Genomic DNA, 20,301 nt, shown 5'->3' on the forward strand with positions numbered 1-20,301 from the left:
AAAAATACCATTCAAATATGCTTTTTGTACAATACTCTCCATAAGGCGAGTTTAGTACTATTCTATTTAATTCCACCACAATTGTAAATATTACAACGTGATGGAATTAAATGGTATATTTAGTACTAAGCTTGTCTTATTATAGTGAAGACATTTCACTAAAAAAGCTTATTCAATTCGTAGGTATTAAATAAATCGCCTATTATAAAAAAACAAACAGGTTTCAATTTCAAATACTTGCAAATAAAAAAACAAGATCAGTTTTTCTTCTATTCATCAGAAATATAAAAATAAACTTTCGTATGCGACAAAATGAGCTCAATTTTCGATGTTTGTTATGTTTTCGAATCCCTAGAGGAAAAAACGGAAAACAAAATATCGTCATGAACTCGCAACTTGTTGATGAGCTGGGTATAACGTCTCTTTTAACTGCCGGAGGCTTTGCTCCTATCCAGGCGTGCCCCACACAATAAAAGAAACAATCCAATAAAACAACGAATTCGACCAGAACTCCGAAGTCACCGAACAGAAGTAGCATTTCTTCTCATCTTACTAATTGGTTCTGGCTCTGCCATTAATCTCAATTCCAAGTATTTCATTGCTGGCCAACGGAAGAGACCGATCCGCTCCACTCGATGAATGCGTGCTGCTTATCGTTGGCCGTTCGCCCACCAGGCACCGGTATAGGTGAGTCGGAAACCAACCGGATGTCATTACTGCCCAGCTCGGGGTTATAAATGGAAAACGGGTCACCGAGGGTAGACAATGATACATGGGAAGAGAAACTAGATGGAAGTATGTAGGTCCTGATGGCATTTGTCTCATCTTTTACCTTTCTGTTTGAAGCGATCCGCCACCACATCATGTTGTGGTTAGCCCATCAGTCCCTGCTGGCTTGCGTATGGAGGAAAACGGGAAAAGGATCAATTTCATGCATAAATAATGATTTAACCCACCGTTTTTTTTTTCGTTCAACGCTCAGGAAGCCAAGGGACGGCACGGACGAAGACAACGACAGCACGACGACTGGCTGCCATGCACCAGCGCTGGTCGTGTAAGTTTCTCGCTTGTCAAGGCTAGAGGTGATAATGACCATCAGGTGTGCGATATTTCACCGTTTGACATAATAGTGCAATGTTCGTAAAGTACACTGAGACTATACTACGTGACGCGTGATCGTCCATATGCAATAGTTATACCGGTAGTTCCGATTGCCAATAAATAAAATCTAGGATAAAAGCAATAAATAATAAAATCTTAAATGAATTAAGAATGCCTTTCCGTGAAATAAAATTTGATTTGAAAGAACTACACTACTTTTGAACTACAACAATTTGGAATTAAATAGAAGTTCGTATGAGTTCCATTATTAATAACATGTGCCTTCATCAATAACATTTAGGTTAAAAATGTATAATTTTGCTTATTAATACTGTCAAGCACTGCTAAAAAAATACAAAAATGAGAAACAAAGCAATTTGCACTTCAATTCTATGATTTTCATCGTTATTGACATGGGTGCCATGTTATGAAATCAAGGAGCACTATCCCTAAATAAATTATATGTATATCATGAGTATCAGGACAGAAACGCTTATTGTGTAACAACCGCTTGAAAGTGGATTTGAAAACCTTGTTATAATGTAGCACAGTAACTTAACGTTTCGAAATCATTCTGAAAATGTTAACGATGAAGTAACAAATTGTCCACTAGACAAATTTCCACTTGATTTGTTTTATTTGTAACCTTTGAAATTCTATAGTTTTCTGGGACGTGATTATTATTGAACTTATGAATTTCACAGAAACTATGTACTGGCTTCTGACAAACCACATTTTTAGTTATTTGGAACGATTCAATTTCTATATACGTTCAAAAGATACCACCATTTAAAGAAGGTTGAGGGGTGATCCATGAATTCATGCAAATTTCGATTCTGCTTCATAAAATAACGAGTACCCTCCCAAAACAGGTCAATTGTGTTAATCTCTAATGTATTGTTTTAAAAGAGAAAGGTCCCTCTGTACGAAACATTGCGTTTCTGAAATTGATCGATTTTAGCTTTCTTTCTTGCATAGATTTTCCGTCTTGCTGAAAACAATACCATCCAGAGTGGCAGCCAATTCATGCGAATGCACACACATTTATTGGTTTCTTGATGTTTAATCTGCTCAACCTGCTCTGGATACGCTTGTTTGAGCACTGCAATTGGGTGTGGTTTGTCTGGAATGGATTGTGCAGTCAGAGCAAGCACAACAGGAAGCATACAAGTGAGCCCACATGTAATCGGAGAGTTAGGTAACCACGGGATTAGGTTGTGTTGCACAATTTGAGAATCGGTGAATATTTTGCAAAATTCCTTACCCGCTTCCAGTGTTGGCGTTGCCTGACGAGCAAACGTCATGGGGTTGGAACGGGGCAGCAAATACCGAAGTCAGGAAGTTGACTCTTCTGCAGTGCATATGCAATGTCGAATCGTGGTAATGCAGATAGCTGTTTTCGAATGTGGGCTGCTACTAATGAAAGGTGGCATTCCGGAATGCATACCTTTGTCTGTATATCGAGCAATGTGCAGGATGCTTTTTTCGCATGAATGGAGGCAAATTTCAATATTGTTTGGTGAATTCCACACATAGCAAGGTACATTTAAATGTTTTAATGGTGAATTCTAAAAAAGAGTTACAATGTTGCAGTATGTTTGCATCTAGATGTGGGTTTCAGTTAGTGGAAAATTGTTGTAGGGTCTTTATAATTACTAACGATTGATTTGTTTTTGTTTTAAATTCTGTGATGAACAAAGTTGAAATTAGGGCTTGCATATTATTAAAAAAAAACTGTTCATAGAAATTACAAATCAAGTGACAGCAATCATTTTCTTTTTTTATCGTCATTATTAAAAAGATGTTCGGCCATTGAATGGTATTGCACAAACAGGTTTGGTGGTCATACGGCTTCTGCTTCATACGCAGGAGGTCGTGGGTTCAATCCCAGGCCCGTTTCATTATCCTACTTTGTATATTTTCCTATGCTACTTATCACGTTCTAGCAATCGCCAAAACTGGATTTGGAGTCCATCCTAGAGTGCCTCAAACGCTAAATTCCAAAAGAATTATAATTATTGTGAAAAAATTATAACAAAAGTCTGAAGTCAGCGAATTGCATATTCCAAACTTTAATCAAATTGTACGTGTTTGAGTGAATTACTAAATATCCGCTTTATTGTACTGAGGTTTTGTGGTTTATCCGATGAATGTAAATGGTTAGTTACGAATTTTGCGAAACAATGTTAACTTGAAAAAAGAAAATAAAACCCAAAAATTCAAGATGACCGCTATTATTTTTAACTATAACAATTTAAGCCACACTTTTTCCATTTACCAACGGTATGCTAATAAATTAAATTGGTTAGAAAATGTTCTTGTTATGTCAATTTTACAGAATCAAGAATTTAAAAAAACACGAGGGGTCAGTGGAAATGATTCCATGAATAACGAACGAGGGGTACCACTATTCGAAAATCTCAAATCGGTTTCAACATATATTTGGCCAATCCTTTCGATTGTTGTTATGGGCATATGGAACCTCGTGTAAAAAGTAGCTCGGTCTCTGCAAGAATTATTAATGGGAAGTAAGCTGAAAGGCAATTTAATGCAACTTCATCTGCTTGAAACTCACAAAGTTGCGGATAGTTGCAGCTGTAATGTACATGATTTCGTAGGGTACACCGAAAACAACGATTCTGTTGATGGAAGAACTAAGGGTATGCGATAACACACTTTTTTCTAACGAAACGAAACGAAATGAAATTTAAAATGTCTATGTTGACTCGAAACGAATCGAAACGAAATATGGTTTACTTTCGAGATTTCGAAACGATACGAAATCAAGGTCCATTGAATTCGAAATTTTACGAAACGAAACGAAATTTTATTTTTTTCCGCGGAATTTTTTTTTGAGTTGGTTTTACATTATATAGGGTAGAGAACCATTTGGGCAGCACCCCCTATTCCCGTCCGCAACATTAATAACTCGACCGCGTTCCAACAAAATGGCTTGATTTTTTGTATATTACTAGATATCGACAGAAACTAACCATGTACTCTAAAACAAGTAATTCGATTGTCATGCGATCGAGTAATGAACGTTGCGGACGGGAATAGGGGGTACTGCCCAAATGGTTCTCTACCCTACGCAATTCTAATTTAACTATTTCGAAGTTAAATATCTGTTTTGCAACCAATAGAGCTATAATTACAGAAGAAGCAGTCTATGATAAATTGCCGCGTTCCCGTTTATATACTATTGGCGATACCCCAGCATTTGGACCACGGACCAAGGATCAAAGACCACTCCCATTCTTGATTTCTGATAGCACTCTAGATAAGGATCTCAAAAGTAAAACATGAGTATCACTAGTGTCCAATCTACGAATTACACTATAATAATGCCAATGCTATGCTAATGCTAAAAGGCGATACTCCAGCATTTGTGTCGCTTTGAAAGGAATTCATCGTGGAGCGAGTGGTCTTGAATTTGATCATTTATATCAGTAAGTATGTAAAAATATAGAAATTGTTGTATGTTTGTCCTGTAAGGCATGTAAAAAGCTCACGACTCCTCAATGTTGCTTACATATTGTACAAATAGTAAAAAATAGCGTAGCTTAGCTTGATTAGTTGCTTGTCATAAGACGAGTTCGTTCAATCCCATTTAATTCCACCACTTAATTAAGTTAAGTGGTGGAATTAAATGAGATTGTACAAACTCGTCTTATGACAAGTGAAGACATTCCACTAAAAAGCTCAAAATAATTTTCTTAACAAAATTGATTAATTGTTCACATCGTAGTTGCTAATACTAATTGGCCGAGAAACAGCGAATATGCATAGCTTACCAATTGAATAATCTGCTTGGGATAAAAATAAACTCATTGTACTTGCTTCGGAGTTTCCAATTCATCGACAATAACGATGCTGGTCACGTCCTTACAGTCAATTTAGGATTAGGAGAGGAAGATTAGTTTCCCGAGCACATGAGGCACAACAATTTATGTGTCTTATACTCGGACTTATATACAGTAATAACCCGATTTTATCACCACATTGGTGAATTTTGAGGCAATAAAATAGGGAATGTGACAAAATCGAAAAAAAAAATTATGTTCAATTTTTAAATTCATTTCACAAATATAATAAAAAGGTAAAATGCGTGTACGGTACCCGTTATTTCTTGTCCAGAAGGCTTAATTTTTTTTTTGATAGGTGCTCAGAAATTATTTATAATAAACCACAGACGATTAAAGTTATTTCATAAAAATCATTATTGTCTGTAGTATTTATTATTTACTAAAATAAAAAGAACGACCAAAAATTTTTAAATTTTTTTGGGGTGACAAAATCGGGCCGAAAACGTGATAAAATCGGGGGTAGACAAAATCGGGGATAGACATAATCGAGGAGTGACAAAATCGGGTCGATACTGTACAACCGAATTTAATCATATTTGAGTTGCTGCATTACCAAATCGGGAATCGTTGGTTAGTTGAAAAGGTAATTCATGTGAAGCCACCTTGGTAAGCGACTAAACGAAGTTATTTTGAAAACCCGAAGACGAAAACCGTGTTTCAAATCAATGTGCTTCGTTTAATAAGCCTCTACAACACGATCGATTCTGCACTACATAATTTTGTGCTCTTCGATGCAGACATTATTTTTTTAATCTCGTATTATCCCGCACTAGCTAGCATGACCAACATCAACACGATCGATAGCACAATGATTAAAAAAATGACTGCTCGCGAGGCAATTTTTTTTTTCAGTTTGCGTTTCCTAGACTATAGCTGCCGTCCCGTGACCAGCAGCAACACGATCGATTCTGCACTCATATTGTGCAAATAGTCAAATAATATCACAGAGTCTGAACTTTTTATTCTTACTTTTAGGTAAGATTCTAATTGTTGCTTGAACGTTAAACGTTGCATTATATTTTCCTTAGGGCCTTCCTAACTCTTAAGCGGTGCTTACTCATGAGCTTAAACCTGGTTTGAGGCCTAAGCGGAAGTGAAGAAAGTGGCCTTTAATAAGAAAGATACGCTAAAAAAACTTCACTAGGGCCCTAGGAATCCAAGCCACGACATTGACGCTTCAACAAAGTTATACTGATCTGATTTATATCCAATTAAATTTACACTCTAAGTCTGACGTTTTAAGTATTGAGTCGGATCATTTTTGTAAAACATAGGATAGAATAGTTAAAGATACTTTTTGTTTTCTTTTAGATATTTCTAACAAAACACTGAAGACGTTTCATAGAAGAAAACTAAACACGTATTTGTCGACTCATAATGGGATTACTACATACGCGTTAATAGAAAAGCTGTATAACATGAAAATGTAAAATCAAAAAGTTGTTTTTTATGATTTTGTTCAGCGACGCAGCCAAATTTTTCGATAATATAAAGCATGGTTTAAGTTCAAATTTGTTTCGAAATTCCGCGAAATTCCGTTAAATTTCGTTAGAAGCTAGTTTTTTCTAGCGAAATTTTTGTAATTTTACGAAACGAAACGAAATCAAGAAATCAGATTTCGCCATGCTCAAATTCCGCGAAATTCCGCGGAATTTCGTTTCGAACCACCTGAAACGAAATTTTTCGAAATACCGCATATGCTTAGGAAGAACGAATGACACTTCCGACAATAGTAGAATCTCAAAATTTCTGTTTTTGTATAGATTTCCTTTTTTCCTTCAGACTATTTATCGTCAACCTGTCAATAATTACCAAACCAATAACGGAAGCTCTTAAGACACAAGAAATTTGTAGAGAACTTAAATATAAAATTGTATTTAGAGTTTCTTGGAGCCGACATTTAATATCTAATAGCAGTCTATGTTGAATATTGACTATTCCCAACAAACATTCACTAGTTTAACTAACATCAATGTGATGATTCAGTTCAGCACTGTGTTGAATTATGTCTGTACTATTTCTAATCGCAACTTCTGTTCAGGCCTTGTTCACACAATTCTGGAGAAGTTATACAGCTTCAACATCTCATTTTGAAAAACAACTTTATTACCTAATTCGTTAAACCTTTAATAAGCATTATACTTAGCCTTAATTTAGCTACATGTAAATTCTTCGAAAATAATAACGTATTGAGAGTAACATGATCAAGATCTCCATTAAACGTATTGCAATTGCTATTTTCATATAATCATTTTAAAATTTTCCTAAATCGGGTCTCGAACTGCTGACATTTGATCATCCGCCGGTAACGTTGCCATCCGCACCATCCATGATTTGTAAGTTAGGGCTTACTCAATGCAAAACATAAATAATCGTATGGCTGAATATGAATCATAATTGGACTCTTAATCAACAAGTCAATCTGTCAAACTACAGTTTGTTAATAACTGTACAAGATTTTGCACACATGCAGCGAGTAAATAACTACACATATCGACATTTATTTACATATAAAAAACAACTAGTATATAGGAAATCTGTAACAGAAATAAATAAATAAAATTATTATATAATCAATTCAAGCCATCACGGTTTTCTTTCAAACGGAAAAAGCATAAACTATTATCATGTTTTCTCCCACTGTGCGATAGATCCGGTAAAGGTGAAATCCAATGGTTAAGAAGGACAACGGTTAAGAAGGATGTCTAATGCTTGCTTATTAATCTACTATTTAAACTCAATTCGACCACTCTTTTAGAGCATCACATCATAGTCGAACAGAGAATTTTGAAAATCATTAGTTCAGCACATTGATGAACTACCCCAATGTGCTGAAATGTGATAAAACTAAAACGTTAGTTCGACCTTAAATAAAGGTGGTAAACAAATAAATAGGCTAAGTCGAATATTAGTTGGATCAAATGCTGAGATGAAATCTGTCTAGCGAATTATTCAGCATCCATTTCATTCAGCAATGAAGATTACAAATAAACAATAATTCGACTTAGATGCTTATTTGTAGCTTGTCGTTGTTTGTTGGGTTGCCACCTCCAAGTAACACTTAAATTGGGGATATTATTCTGATGGTGTTTATACAAGTTATGTTATAATGAATCGAAATATTAATCTAAGAGCTTCCCTTGTCTTGATGCGGTTAAAGAAGTGGTTTGAAGACTTGTACCTATCGTTATGTCTTCTACCAATCGCAGTGATGTCTGATATTACAAGTTTTATTAATCAAACAGTAAGTTTACTTCTAATTTTGTCTAATATTTCGTAAGATGTCATTTTGTTTTAACTTGTTTAATTCACCTATCACATTGTCTTTCTTAGTTTTTTCTTGTGTTATCTACGTAATTCAGTTTAAATCGATACTCAATGTAGATTATGTTGCGTCGTTCCTTCATTTAATTGTCTAATACTAATCTCCCAGGGCCGTTTCCGCATAAATGAAAAACCTACTCTAAAGGTTTTAAAAAGCATCGCTTTAAAGTTGAGCGAAGATAATGAAATTTGTCCTACCGTTACTAATCGTCTTAAATCCTTACAAGCAAATGTAAAATAACTATCATTATATAAGTCGTGGTCAGCTCTAGGATTCACTTTTCGGTGGCAAAATAAAGCTTCATCACGCCTATTCCCTATCTGGCCGGGGTTCTGCCAAAACGCACCAAGCGGCTTTTTAACTAACTTGTAATATTTTATTCGTAACACGGAAACGGAAATCATTTGATATCAATTCATATGTACGTTTCTTGTGGGATATCCTAAGTTATGAGGTTGAGGGATACCCGATGCGATTTGTGATCACTTAAATCTGATAAACGAAAAATTGAGCAGAAAAATCGGTAATTTTTCGTTGGCGCTTGGTGTGCTTTGGCTGAACCCCGATCATCTGTTAAAAAAATTTATCGAGAGTGAAGCCATTATTAGATTGTTTATATACCATATTTGTCATGTGTGGTATTTTATATTATGGCTCTTTAATTTAAGACATAAAAAAATAAGGGAGACGCCACGCTTCTAGTTTTGAAAAAAACAACTTCTACTCAGTGAATCCTATTAATGTCAATTTCCTATTATTGTCGATAAACTTGATTACATTTTCTCTATATATAACTATCTAGCTAGATTCAAGCATAGCTACGACTCATCATCATCAAAAAACACATCAGAAAAGTATTGCAAAAAAGGGGAGATGAGGAGGAGGAGGCCTGAGGAAAGAGGCCCACCTCACTGCATTACTATTCCAAGCTTCAAGACTCGATGTCCGTTGGTTCACATGCACATCCGTAAAATCCATCCAAATTGTGACGCGGCATGGAACAAAAATTGTCAACATGTGATACCACCACGACAGGATATGTCTTTGGTTGCCATATCAGTGCTAATGACGTAAGCCCACCCATCGCGGCAAGATCACATATCCGAGGGGAGGGATCTAAATATTTTGTGAACTTTTAGCTATATTTAGCGTGTTTTTCTACTTAGCTTTCTTCAAATAAACATAAATCATGTGCATGTTAAGTCTCTTTCACAATCACATTTCTGACCATATATATTAATATATTATAATATAATATATGTAAAAGACAGAATCACCGTCTTCGACCAGAGGTTGCACAGACTGAATACTTAACATCTAGTATGAGACAACGGACAAGGACATTTTTACACAACACACTTTCCGCTTTAAGAAAAGTTTTCTCTTTACCGGGGCGGGAATCGAACCCACACTCCACAGCACATGCGTTTAGACGATTGACGTCGCTAACCGCACGGCCACGAAGCCCATATATTTATGTAACAAATTAAAGAAAATATAGCCCAAAGTCCAAAATATAATTATAAATAAAATATATAATATAAAATAAATATATATCGATTGATTAAATTTTTCTATTAATAGGTCATAAGTTTTCTACTATACAATATTGTTGAGTGGCTTCGCAAAGTGTTATGCCATCCGAACGTGCGATGATCAGTTAAGCCATTTCACCATTGCGCCATTTCATACAAAAAAGACCTAGACATGTTAGCGAACACCTTCAAACCGCGATTATACCACATCGGTAATTCGGTGGATGGCCACGTGGATGGCCGACAGGGTACCCGTGTTCCCATAAATTGATATTTTTGTAACTTTAACAACTTTCAACCGATTTAGATAATTCTGACAGTTTTGGAAACAGAAACTCATATAGCTTTTGTCTATTGTTACACAAGATATCTTTGAAGTAAGGCTTAAGAGTTTACACGCGTAACCAAAGGACTATCAACCAATTTCAAATATATTACATGCTCAATGCGCTTCCTAGAATAGTCTGTGTTCGCAGTATATTTTCTGGGTCTCGAAAAACCCCTGGAATAAAGCCTCAGTTATCCGAAAAATCCGTAGAATACAATCTTAAGGTCTGCTAGCGTAACCATAAGTCTATCGTGCAAATCCAAAAACTGGACATGCTCTTTATGGTGCTTAGCATATAATGCTTTCACAGTATATGTTCCGGGTCATCCAATAAATCTCATCCAATGACCTCTTCTTAAAACATGTTTGCATTCCAAGTAGTTCTTGTTGTTGTCATTGATTCCAGGTAGTCTACGAACAGTTATTATCAAGTTGCAGTTATTGAAGAATAAACAAGTTACGTGATCTCTTCGTGGTATATGTTTGTATTCCAAGTAGTTCTTGTTGTTGTCGTGGACTCCAGGTAGTCTACGAACTCCATAGAGTCAAGGTCTATGAATCAACCTCCGTAACGGAAGAATCAACCTCCGTAACAGGGCAGCAGGGACTATGTCCAAGGGCTTGACGTTCCCTCCCCAGGGCATCTGCGAGTTGTGGGGCTTGCCTTGGATGTGGTGGGGTTTGACATTGGGCCCTGTTAAACCTCTATAAAAAGCTGCATGTATCCGCAAGTAGGCCCCATCAAAGCGACCGTGTGCCGCTCAAAGCGCACCAGCCCAAGTCCTGGTGTTAGGTGGGACGCTAAACAGCCCTGCCACGACGGCCCTCCGACGAGACAGGAGGTTTGCGCAGGCTCAATAAGCCGCCTTTTAAAACAACCATTACTAATGACATAGAAGATATCACGACTCGATACAATCGGCAACGACCTAGGCGACGAATAAAGGATCACGATTGTAGGCTCGGAACATGCAACTGCAGCTCGCTAGACTTTGGACGTTGCGACAGGATAATCTACGATGAACTACATCCTCGCAATTTCGACATTGTAGCGCTGAAGGAAATCTGCTGGACAGGACAGAAAGTGTGGAAAAGCGGGCATCAAGCGGCTACCTTCTACTAAAGCTGTGGCACCACCAACGAGCTGGGAACCGGCTTCATAGCATTGGGCAAGATGCGCCAACGCGTGATTGGCCGGCAGCCAATCAACGCAAGGATGTGCAAGCTGAGCATAAAAGGCCGTTTCTTCAACTAAATACAGCATTATCAACGTGCACTGCCCACACGAAGGAAGACCATATGACGAGAAAAAGGCGTTCTATATGATGAATGCCCACTGCAGGACGTCAAAATCGTCATCGGAGACATGAACGCTCAGGAATGAAGGGAGGAAATGTATAAACCGGTCATCAGACCGGATAGTGTCCATAACGTATCGAACGACAACGACCAACGATGCATAAACTGTGCAGCCTCCCGTCTTCCCGCAAGAATATTCACAAGGCTACATGGAAATCACCTAATCAAGAAACGGAAAACCAAATCGACCACGTTATAATCGACGGTTAAACATCACGAACGTCCGCACTTGCCGCGGTGCGAATATTGAATCCGACCATTACCTCGATGCAGTATGCCTGCGCTCAAAACTCTAGACGGTGTACAACATGCGTCGTAGTCATCCGCCGCGGCTAAATATTGGGCGGCTACAAGAAAGTAGACTAGCCCAAGACTACGCGCAGCTGCTGGAAGTGGCACACCCAACAGAAGAGCACGGGCCCCCCGGATCAGAAAAACGACCGGTATTTCGGCGAATGTGAGCAGTTAGTTGAGGAGAAGAATGCAGCATGGGCGAGTCACAAAAACGAGAACCTTCTTACGAACGAGTGTTTTTTACAAGGCGTTTTGCATTATGCACTGACCCAGCACACGCGCAGTGGTTGTCAAGCTACCACCAGGAAACTCAGGAGAAAATCGGCCGGCTGAAAAACAACAAAACCCCTGGAGTTGACCAACGATAGGGCGATATGCTGGATTGCAGGGAACAATCGATCGGGACCAGCCATGGCAGATAATGCATAAAAGCGGATTTCCGGATAAAATGATACGGTTGATCAAGGCGACGATAGAATGGGTGATGTTCATAGTTCGAGTTTCCGGGGCATTGTCGAGTCTCTTAGAAATGCGCAGTGGGTTACGGCAAGGTGATGGTCTTTCGTGTCTGCTATTCAACATCGCTTTGTAGGGAGTAATACGAAGGTCAGGGATCGCCGCGAGTGGTACGATTTTCACGAAGACCGTCCAGTTATTTGGTTTCGTCGATGACATTGATATTATGGCACGAAACTTTGAGAAAATGGAGGAAGCCTATATCAGATTGAAAAGCGAGGCTAAACGAATTGTGCTAGTCATTAACACGTCGAAGACGAAGTACATGATAGGAAGATGCTCAAGAGAGGACAAGGCATCAAGACACCGCGAAAATCGGGAGACTGCGGTGAGCTGGGCACGCAGCCAGAATGTCGGACAGTAATCCGATGAAAATGGTTTTCGACAACGATCCGACGGTAACAAGAAAGCGAAGTGCATAGCGAGCAAGGTGGATCAATCAGGTGGAAGACGATTTGCGGACCCTCCGTAGATTGCGTGGTTGACGATGCGATGTGCAGCCATGGACCAAGCTTAATGAAGAAGACTTTTACGTACTGCATAGGCTACTCCGGCCTTAGTTTGAAAATAAATAAAAGTTTCGATGTTTGTTTAAAGAAAGTTCTACTAATCTTCGATCGTTATTAGATCGGCAAAGAAGTTTTTTTATGATAATTGATTAAATTTACCAACGATAATGTATCCGCAACGATGATTTCGTTGCATTTTGTTTTAAGTGAGGCATCTATTTCTCTGTGGTGTTGTTCTGCACATAAATCAAATAATTCTGCTCTTTGATTCAGTCCAAATGTTTAAGAACCTTGATTCAGTAAGTGCAACGAATAGCGGGATACAGATGACAGAATCATCTTAGAAGAGAGATCAAATCTGGAGTTCAGTCAATCACAATTTATTGTGCTACCAGAATTGCTGGAATGTATAAAATCATAACAAAACTTCGACAAATCAAAATAATTATTTTGCCCATAAATTCTACACAATGGAATTTACCATTTCATCATTTTGATGAACATTCAGTGTTCCTTGCACTTTGTAGCTCTGCCTATCCAATCAAAACTTGTTTATGGTATAATTTTGAATCAACAACTGAAAGTACCAACGGTGCTAACTTTGCCGTCATTATCGCAAATTGGTTCCGCTTCCAGTTGCCAACATAAAACCAAGGGGGAACAAACGACACCCGAAACTAATTAATTGAAGTTTACTCGGAATGTGATCTTGGTTCCCTTAGCAGTCGACTCGCCTTTGGTCTTGGGCAGAACCAAGAATGAATGAATGGGTTTTCTGCTTTCTGTTTGTTTGAAGCGTTCGCTACCAAGGATGAATGCTTGCAGCACTTGTAGCATAAGGTCGGAGTGAGATGTACTCGCAACTTTATTGCGTTGTGAAGAAGCATCCGGAAAGTTTCTGTTGACAAGCGCATTGAAAATTTGTTTCTCTTTGCTGTTTGTTCTTGTGCAGTGGTGGGATATCCTTAAAATTTTATACAAAGCAGCTCCAAGCTAAAAGTTGGTGGGCAACTGGAAATTTCCATGAAGATAGAATGATAACGATCTTTTGATTGAGTGTGGTAAATTGTGATGTAACTTTGTTGAAATGTTATGTGGGACAGATGCATTTGGACTTAATTAAAAAAGGTTTTTGATGTTTGTCATTGCACACACATCATCCGTTTATTAGCTTAAGAGAGGTGTACTGGAATGGTGAAATGGAATTTACTGTGGCAGATGGTATCTGTATATGTTAGAATCACAGACTAATGCTTGGCATTTGCATCATTTGTGAGATTGGGCTGACATGTAGAGGAACAACACACGGCTCCACATGTTCCGTGCCTGACTGACATTCCAGGATTTATTGCATAAATGAATATAAGCGATTTTCAAGAAATAATAACATCAGGCAATAAATCCTAGTGCTACATAAAATAATAAACTTTTGATAGCTAAAGTAGAAACTCCCACAAATGTGTCACTCCGGTTGCTCGAATAAACATTTCGAAAACTCAACGAAGTAAAAAGTCTGACTGGCAGTACTTTGTTCGTGGCCAAAAGCTTTTACTTCAATTAGAGCCCAAATTAGTGCCAAATATTATCAACTCAACCCATACAACAACAGCAGCCCCGGACAATATACGGCTCATCGTTGCAAAATGCACAAAAGCTGTCCGCTCTCCACTGTAGGACTGGCACCCTTCTTTTCTGGCGTGCGCGTGACGCGGGGCCAAATCAAGAAGTGGCTCGATAAACTTTTTCCATTTCACCTCCGAAACTATTATAACAATTTATCCCGAGGCTGGAGGGGACTGGTTCCATTTACTGTTCCCTGAAACTTTCACAGAGGGGAGTCCGAAAGTTTCTCCTAGGCAAAGGCGATCCTCGAAACTCGAAACAGTAGTGCCGCCATTATGCTCCGTCATACATACATTTATTGTGTACAAAGTACTAGGAGCGAACCCTGGGAAACTAACTGGGGGCAGGGACACGGCAGGGTACTCTATTTTGGAAACATAACTTTTAATTGACTTTGAAATTGAGAAAGATGATGCGCCGAAAGGCAATATGATGTTGGTTGGTGGGAGATTTTCGGAAGTTTTATAACCAAACTTACATGAGTCATGAGATGAAAACCAGAAAAACAATTTTGATTGAAAATCATTGAGGACGAACAAGCTGTACATACGGTGTCAGGCCGTTTGGCCGAATGCCATTTGGCCGAATGCCGTTTGGCCGAACGCCATTTGGCCGAATGCCGTTTGGCCGAACGGGTCGTTTGGCCGAATGCCGTTTGGCCGAATAGTTTAAAAAAATTGACCTCTGTTTACGAGTGGTACTTCTTCCTTCTTCTTTCTTTCTTCACCCTTCCTCCCTATTCCTTCTTCCTTCACCAATCCTTCTTCTCTCTTATTTTTTCTATTCTTTAACTTCTTTCTTCCTTCTTCCTTCTTCGTTGCTCCTTCTCCCTTCTTCCATCTTCCTTCTTCCTTCATCCATCTTCCTTCTTCCTTTTTCCTTCTTCCTTCTTTCTTCTTCCTTCTTCCTTCTTCCTTCTTCCTTCTTTCTTCTTCCTTCTTTCTTCTTCCTTCTTTCTTCTTCCTTCTTCCTTCTTTCTTCTTCCTTCTTCCTTCTCACTGCTAACTTCTCACTTCATAAGGAAACCTATTTCAACTATTCGGCCAAACTGCATTCGGCCAAATGGCGTTCGGCCAAATGACCCTTTCGGCCAAATGGCATTCGGCCAAACGACATTCGGCCAAACGGCATTCGGCCAAATGACCCTAAACCGTACATACGTATGCATCATATCATGGCTCAACAACAGATAAACGGAAAGTAATTTGATTTGTTTACTTTTTTTAGATTTTTTAGCAGTGAGCAAGTACACTTATCCATAAGATGTAACGCAGATTATTTCAACTTCAACAGACAGGCTGTCTTCAGACGAGACGCTGAAAACGACCTTACTGTTCGAAATGCGTATATGAGGTTAAAATCATGTGGTGGAATTAAATGGTATAGCACTAACTCGTCTTATGATAAGTAAAGACATTATACTCAAAAGCTCTAAATAATTTTCTAACCTAGAGAACAAATTATTTCTCTTTAAAGTTTTCAAAAGGATTCATCTAATGAATGGTTTACGCAAAATTCAAGACCAACTGTTTTGCGGCCGCCAGTATAACTATCCCAAATCCCATTTTGATGTGAAATCCATTTAAATATGAGACAATTATGCTTGCGGTAGCAGTTTAAATATCTACACCTTAAAAAAAGACACAACACGCTTAATGCTTCCAGCGAGCAGCTCGTTCTGTGAAGGAAACACCACACTAAACAACGGACCAGCGTGTAACGTCTATTGTCACCGTCAAAACTTTTTTTGTTTCTAACGAAAAGTTTTGCAACACTGACGGACCAAACCTGGGGCACGTGACTCATTCATTCAGAAATTTTCCCTGGAATTTAATTATATACGTCAAAACTGCTCTGAATAAAAAAAATGTGAAGAGAAATTTCAAAGGGATTCCAAGAATTTATTCCTAGAGTTTCGGAAGGGATTTCTTAAGGGATTACTGAATGAATTTGTTTGAGAAATCCTTAAAGAATTGTTGATGCAATTTATAAAAAATGGAAGGAGTTTCTAATTAAATTGAGGCAGGAATTCCTGAAGCAGTTTCCGAAGGAATTCATAAAAGGGATTCTCCTAAAGAAATTTTGGAAGGTTTTCTTGACACGATTTCTGTAGCTATTCTTAAAGGATTTTTTGGAGGGTTTTCTGTAGGAATTCCAAACAAATTTACAATGAAATATACAAAGGAATTCATAAAGGATTTACCGAAGTAATTTCTAAAAGAATGTTGAAAGAAATTCTTAAAATAATTTGTAGAGAAATACTCGAAGGAATCTCTAGCAGCATTTTCGAGGGAATTTCTGAAGGAATTTTCGAAAGGTATTTTCGAAAATAATTTGTATTTAATTGGATTTCTCTTAAAACAATTTCCGAAGGTATTCCTAAAACAATGTTCGGATATCCCTGAAGGAATTCCCGAAGAATTTTTCACAGGAAATCTTAAGGTCTGAGGGAAGCTCTCTCGCAATAGAGCGCTATTTTTGGACTAAAATGCCTATAACTCGAAATTTGGAAGGAATTTCGCTTTTCCCATCTGACAATCGCAATCTCAATCTGAAATTTATCAAGTAATGTTCCTAAAAAAATGGTGGACCTACTATTTCCCAAATGTGAAGCAAGCTCCATATACTGAACTATTGTACAACTGAAATTCTTGCATCTCAGTTTCTCTCTCCGATAATTTAAAGCATAAACGAATTGAATGTCGCAAAACCTAACTGACAAACGTTTCGAAATTTTCCTACGATCATTTTGGTATAATCAAAAATTTTAAGTATATAAAATAACCGCATAAAATTTTGAAGGACAGTCTTTTTACTTCAACCAAGTCAAAATCCATACAAAAATTACCATTTGGGAGAGCAGCCAACAGCATATTTTCTCGTGCCGCACCGCAGGATAGGAGCGATGAGAGCTAACAATTCTGTATCTAGCGTGAGAATAGAAAATAGCGAATTTACATTTGCAAACACGAAATTATCAAATATATAAATTGGAACCAAATACAAGAAAGGTACGAGACAAAAGAGACAAATAAGTCGAATAAGACAACTAAGACATATCAGACAAATAAAACAAATAAGACAAATAAACCAAATAATTATTTCCTGATAGTACTCCAACGATAGGTCCAGATATTCCTTCGGATATGCCTCCGGGAATTCGCCAGAATATTCTTCAATTCCTTCGGATATTCCTCCAGAAGTTCTTCCGGATATTACTGCAGGAAATCCTCCAGGAACTAATCCGGTTTTTCCTTCAGATATTTATTCGGATACTCCTGCTGGGATTCGACAGGATATTTGTAAGAGAATTCCATCGAAAATTACTCCTGAAGTTCTTAGAGATATTTCTCTAGGAATTTCTAAAGAATTCGTCCGGATATGCCCCCAGGAATTTTTCCGAATATTCCTCCAGATATCCATCCAGTAATTCCTTCGATTATTCCTCAAAAATATTTTTTCGGAAATTCCTCCAGGAATTCCTGTGAATATTTCTTCAAATATTTCTTTGGATATTTCTCCAGGAGTTCGTCCAGATATTCGTTCAAGACTTTTTCCGGATATTCGTCTAAATATTCTTTAGAATAATTATTCAGAAGTTCTTCCGGATATTTCTCCAGGAATTCCTCCTAATATTCCTCCAAGAATTCTTCCGCATATTTTTCCAGGAGACACTCCGGATTTTCCTCTAGATATTCCTTCGGATATTCCTCTAGATATTCCTTCGGATATTCCTACATATATTCTTTTGGATATTCTTCCAGGAACTCTTCCGGATATTCGACCAGGAATTTCTCCGGTTACTCCTCCAGGAAGGCCACTGGTTTTTTTTCCCCAGGAATTCGTCTGGATTTTCCTCCAGGATTCACGAGTTCGTCAGGATATTCTTTCGGGTATTACTCCAGAAGCTATTCCGGATATTCGACCATAAATTTCTCCAGATACTTTTTTTAAATCTTTATTAAGGTGTTTTTTTTAATTCTAGATTAAGTTCAACACCGTCCTCCGGATACTCCTCCAGGAAGTCTACTGGATATTCCTCATGCAAGTTGTCCGGATTTTGATCCAGGAGTGCGTAGAGATATTCCTTCAGATATTTCTTCAGATATTTCTCCAGAAATTCATCAGGATATTCTTCCAAGAATTCTTTCAAATACTTATCTAAAAGTTCCTCCGCATATTCTTCAAGGAATTCCACTGGATATTTCTCCAAGAATTCCTCCGGATATTCCTCTTAGAATTCGTCCAGATATTCCTCCTGGGGTGGCATTGCGCATCTCGAATCGAATCATTCGATTCGTACGTTTTTGCATTCGTTTCGAAAAAGAAATGCGACATTATGTATTTCGTTCGATTTCCTTCAGTCGTATATTAATGACATTTCTTCCTTCAAGATACAATAATGAAACATTTATTCTCTTCCCGTAAAGAAATACTAACAAATATAATTGAAAACTTTCAGCAAGAAATGACTCTCGAGCAACATTCGAAAGCTATAAAGGTGACGAATGTTTTTCATTCGACTTGAGTCGTTTTTCAGTGTGCTATCGAGTATCCATAATGCTAAAACATCTCGTTATTCTTGTACCTCCTCGAGCATACTCGAACGATGAGTCGTTTTCGAGATCGAATCGAAACCCGTAATGCCAAACATGTTCGACTCGATAGAATTACGTTCGAATCGAGATGCGCAATGCCACCCCTGGATTTCCATTAGATATTAGTTCAGGAATTCCACTGGATATTCCTTCAAAATTCCTCCGGATATTCATCCAGGAATTTGTCAGGACATTATTCAAGGAGTGCTTCCGGTTATTCCTCCTGATATTTCTCCTGATGTTCCTCCAAGAATTGTTTCGTGTATTTCTCCAGGAATTTCGGATATTAGACCAGAAATTTATCCGGATACTCTTCTAGGAAGTCCAAAGGATATTCCTCGTGGAAATCGTCCGGATTTTGATCAAGGGGCCGTACACATATTACGTAAGCACTTATGGAGGGAGGGGGGGGTCGGTCAATATCTTACGCTCCATGTAAATAAAAAAAATATTTGTGTGGAAAAAATCTTACATGGTCGGAGGGGGGGTCGAAAAACCCTGAAAAAATGCTTACGTAATAAGTGTACGACCCCCAAGGAGTGCGTCGATATATTCATCTAGATATTACTTCGGCTATTCCTCCAGGAATTCGTCAGGATATTTGACCAAGAATTCTTTCAATTACTCCTCTAGAAGTTCCTCCGGATATTCTCCAAGAAATTCCATAGGTTATTTCTCCAGGAATTTGTCCAGATATTCCTCCTGTTTCTTCGGATATTCCTCCAGAAATTCATCCGAATATTCGTCCAAGAATTCCTCCGGATATTCCTCTTAAAATTTGTCCAGATATTCCACCTGGAACTTCACTAGATATTAGTTCAGGAGTTTTGGATAATCCTTCAAAATTCCTCCGAAAATTCATCCAAGAATTCGTCAGGATATTATTTCAGGAGTGCCTCCGGATATTCCTCCTGATATTTCTTCTGATATTCCTCCAAGAATTCTTTCGGATATTTCTCCAGGAATTTGTCCGGATATCCCTCCAGAAATTCCTCCACATATATCTCCAGGAATACCTTCTGATATTCCTTCACGAATTCCTCCGGATATTCCTCCACGAATTCCTCAGATATTACTCCAGGAATTCTTCCGAATATTTCTCCAGGAATTCTTCAAGATATTTCTTCTGAAATTCATCCGGATATTCCTCCAGGAATTCATTCGGATATTATTATAGGAATTCATCAGTTTGTTCTTCCTCCATAGAATTCGTCCTCCAGGAATTAGATCCTCTAGGAATTCTTCAG

The 20,301-nt window shown here is 38.0% G+C and overlaps 1 protein-coding gene across 1 annotated transcript in view; it reads right to left on the bottom strand.

Annotated features, from left to right (window-relative positions):
* Nucleotides 1-20,301, bottom strand: part of LOC134215353 (SCY1-like protein 2) — a 330,601-nt gene that overhangs the window by 185,136 nt on the left and 125,164 nt on the right. The gene's annotated exons all lie outside the window — the stretch shown is intronic.

The sequence above is a fragment of the Armigeres subalbatus genome, chromosome 2 (genome assembly GCF_024139115.2).
Source record: "Armigeres subalbatus isolate Guangzhou_Male chromosome 2, GZ_Asu_2, whole genome shotgun sequence".
In the NCBI taxonomy this organism is placed as follows: Eukaryota; Metazoa; Arthropoda; class Insecta; order Diptera; family Culicidae; genus Armigeres; species Armigeres subalbatus.